Source organism: Hydra vulgaris, chromosome 03, assembly GCF_038396675.1.
Source record: "Hydra vulgaris chromosome 03, alternate assembly HydraT2T_AEP".
Taxonomy (NCBI): domain Eukaryota; kingdom Metazoa; phylum Cnidaria; class Hydrozoa; order Anthoathecata; family Hydridae; genus Hydra; species Hydra vulgaris.
In genome coordinates this window covers 53,651,736-53,656,190 of record NC_088922.1, presented here as the reverse complement: position 1 = coordinate 53,656,190, position 4,455 = coordinate 53,651,736, and the positions used below count along the sequence as shown (strand labels likewise).

General features: G+C 31.0%; 1 non-coding gene across 1 annotated transcript; it reads left to right on the top strand.

Annotated features, from left to right (window-relative positions):
• Positions 1 to 3,051: 3,051 nt before the first annotated feature.
• trnas-uga (transfer RNA serine (anticodon UGA)) lies at positions 3,052 to 3,133 on the top strand. Its single transcript has one exon. It is a non-coding gene; the product is annotated as a tRNA-Ser (tRNA).
• Positions 3,134 to 4,455: the final 1,322 nt, after the last annotated feature.

The window sequence follows — 4,455 nt, the reverse complement described above, 5'->3', positions numbered from 1 at the left end:
TCATACTAAAATCACAAAAAATATTTATAACACATTTTTCTCAACAAACTACATTTTTCCTTGGACAAAACACGTTTTTCTCCTGGTTTTTCCACGTGGTTCCTCCTGGTCCACGTTTTTCCTCCTTTTCTTTATGGTTAAGTACTATAAACGGCTATTTCATGGAGGGAATAAAAACACATTTTACGGGTTTTCACATTAGGCATTCCACTTTTGTAGTAGTTACATAAGTTTTTTTTTTTAGTGAATATCATGTTTCACTAAATTATTCTCTATATGAAGAGAGAGCGGTTAATAAATAATTTATTTTAGATTGAGGAAAAAATATATGTGATATACAGTATCGAACAAAACATGGTGGACAAACTCAATTTTTGAACAAAAGTTGATCAAAACTAAAAAAAACTATTAAAACAATTGAACATATTATTTTTTATGTAGTTTATTAGGTTGTTAACAAAACTTAAAGTTTTTGAATCATACTAGAAATCACTAAAAAAGTTTTATAACACATTTTCCCTTACAAATTACATTTTTCCTTGGATAAAACAAGGTGGACACTCAAAAAATTGATTGAAAAATCAAAAAATTTCAAAAATTAACTTATTATTTTTCAAAAAACTCCAAAAATTAACTTAATATTTGGTAGGAACTCCTTTACTTTTAATTACTGCTTTCATTCTTCGAGGCATAGACTCAAAACTCATAGAGTCAACAATTCTCATATCAATCTCTCGCCAGGCCTTCTCGATTTGTTCAAATAATTCCTCACTGGTCTTCACATTTGCACGCTCAATCTTATTGTCAATTATTTTCCAGAAATTTTCTATGGGATTCAAGTCAGAGCTTTGTGCAGGCCACTCCATTATGGTGATATTCTTGACCTTGAACCATTGTTTTACAACTTTTGACGTATGTTTGGGATCATTGTCCTGTTGAAAAATCCATTTTAGGGGCGTTTCCCATTCAGGACGTGGTAACATTACATCTTCCATTATATCTTTGTAAACAAAGCGGTCCATAATTCCATTAATTTTGTGAATAGGACCAGTTCCTAGTGCTGAGAAAGACCCCCAAACCATAGCAGACGTTCCGTGCTTAACACTCTTCTTGGTATATTTAGTATTGAGCCTGGTGTTCTTTGGTCTCCACACTCACTTTTTGCCGTTATATTTTGATTCATCACAAAAAAGTATGTTTTTCCACTGGTCTACAGTTCAATTTTGGTGTACTTTGGCAAACGCAAGAAAGCTAATATCTATTTTTAAAAGAAGTTAGTGGTTTCTTGGCAGACATTCGAGAAAACAATTTTGCTTCGTTAGCTCTTCGTCGCACAGTGCGATTGGAGATTTGTAGTTCAAGTTTTTTTTATTAATTTTGTGGGTGACAAAAATGGATCTTTTTTAAGCTCTTTAACAATTATTCGATCTAGTCTTTGTGATGTTTTTCTTGGACGTCCGCCCCGTTGGTTTGGTTTATAGCAGTCGCGAGATCCAAATGATTAACAGTTTTGCTTGCAGTCGATATATCTATATTATATCTTCTACAAATTTTAGTTTTCCGCTTTTAAAATCTTTAATATTATTTTCACGTAGAACACTCCAATTTTGTCGTTTTAAGTCATTTTAAGTTGCAATTTACGCCATATATAGCAAGTTAAATCTATTTTTAATTTAATTGAAAAAATAATTGGTCAAACGTCCAAAATCTATTTTATTATTTTAGAGTAATAATATTATGATAAAAGTGAAAACAAAAGAATACGGTAAATTGAATAAAGACAATAAAAATCTTAAAAAAATAGCATCGTTTTCATTTGTCCACCTTGTTTTGTCCAAGGAAAAAAGTAGTTTGTTGAAAAAAATGCGTTATAATTTTTTTTTGTGATTCGTAGTATGATTCAAACGTTTTAAATTTTGTTAAGAACAAAATAAAAAATTTAAAAATTAATATGTACAATTGTTCTACTAGTTCTTTTTAGTTTTTGATCAACTTCAAAATTTCAAAATTTGAGTTTGTCCACCATGTTTTGTCCGATACTGTAAATCGAAATCGTGAGGATTTTTTTACAAATTGTATAGTTAAATTCTGGAACAAATTACCAACAGTGGAAGTTAAAAATCTCATCTTATTTAAAGATAAACTAGACTTAATCGAGTATATTTAACTTTTTTTTTGTCTGTAAAAGATTTAACACGGCGTTTAATCTTAACAGTGTTGTATATATTACATTATACTCGATAACGACGGTATCAATACTCCATTGAAATATTGTAATAAAAGTATTGTAATTAAAATTAATTAAAAAATAAAGAGTTACATCCATAGTAGAAGTTTTTATTTAATTATAATATTTAACTGGTGTTTTTTATAAATAGTAATACTTAATTTCACGGAATGGAAAAGTTTTACTCTTTTTGTTTTAGAAAGTTTTAAACATGCGACAAAAACCAATCGCAACTTTTTTCTGAGTTGTACCGGCTGGGACGGCTCTGCTTTGATGCAAAATCGAACGCTTTTATGAAATCTCTAAACTTTTGAGCTTGAGCAATGATTGCGCACTCATAGTCTTAGATATCAGATATCTGAGACTATGGCCGACGACACGGGTTTTGAAGTGGAGAGGCACAGTCAATTTCTAAAAAAAACTTTTTATATCTAGAAATTTTTTTTTTAAAAAAAGGTCCTTTAGAAAAAAAGTGGAAGGAATGGGGAAGAGAACGTAACCCCCCGGTGTTGTCGGCCCTGGTGAGACGAAATCAGAATTTTTTGGCGGAGGAGTGCGGCAAGGGGGGGCGGCGAAGGGAGATTTTAATACTAAAACCAAAAAAAACGGGTGCATATGGGTGCATACCTAGATACGGGTACGCATGCAAATCTTAAAAAAATGTTAATAACTTTTTAAAGAAAAATTAACTTCAATAAATTTTAAAATGATAACGTAATGGTTACCAAATGGAAAATATTTTCCAACATCAAAATCAAACTTCAAAACTAATTTAAATAATCTAATAATAAAATAATAATATAATAGTACTTAACAAAGTCACAGCTGCGATGGCCGAGTGGTTAAGGCGTTAGACTTGAAATCTAATGGGATCTTCCCGCGTAGGTTCGAACCCTACTCGCAGCGTAATACTTTTTAAAGTTATTATTTACATATTATTATTAAATAAAAATTGAAAAACTAAAAAACTCTATCCCAAAAAACTTTTGGAATGTTTTTAAGTGTATAAAAAAGAATTCAAATCCAAAACTTTTTGCTATAAACAATAAAAAGGATAAAGAATCGATTACCGCAGAATTTGCTACTATATTTGAAAAACGATTAAACAGTGAAAGGTTAAATCATAGTTCTATTTATCGTCAAATTCCACCTTGTGAAAATCCTGATGAAATAGCTATTACTGATGAAAATATAAAAGTCGCTATTTCTTGCCTAAAATTTAATAAATGCCAAGATCATTTCAATACATCTGCAGAACATTTAAAATATGCCCAGCGTGATGCACTAACGCAATGGATAAGAAAATTTTTTCACTTTTCAATTAATCATGGATGGACCCCTACATCTATGTCAACTTCAACTATTATACCGCTAGTCAAATCGTCTAAAAAATCACTTACCGACCCAAATAACTACCGAGGTATCAGTATTATTCCAATATTTACGAAACTTTTAGAACACCTAATTTTACTCATCAGTCCAGAGATAAAAGAAACACATCCCCTTCAATTTGGTTTCAATAGTAAGAGTTCGACCTTGCATGCTGAATTTTTTAAAAGCGAAACAATTAAGCATTGCAACAACAATAATTCGTCTATTTATTTATGTTCTTAAGATGCTGAAAAAGCTTTTGACAGCTGCAACTGGGACATTCTCGTTAATAAACTTTACTTTGATAAAAATTTGCCTCTCCAAATAGTTAACACTATATCTTCTTTATACCACAAAAGTAGTGCAACTGTCTCTTACCTAGGTTCTTAATCAGTTTCATTTTCTCTTAAGCAAGGAGTGAGACAAGGATCCATTCTGTCCCCCTACCTATATAACATATATACCGAAAAGTTACTCGAAACTATAAAAAATGATAACGTTGTGGGTACTTCTATACAAGGAAACTTCACAGGTGTTGTCGCTTATGCTGACGACATCATTCTTCTTAGCTCTAATCTATCTGGTCTTGAAAGGCTGATTACAACGTGTAATATTTACAATAACTTAAATGGCATAAAGCTCAATGCTGTCAAAACGTAACTGTTGCTTTCGGGAAAAAGACAATTAACTAATTGCAAGATAACCCTAGACGACCATCAAATAATACCAAATGAAAAACTTAATCATCTAGGCTTTATTTGGGATATACAAAAGTCTATTTTTGCCTCACTCAATAGAACAAATATTAACAATAAGGTATCAAATTTTCAAACAATAGTGCAAACTCTGATTCAATC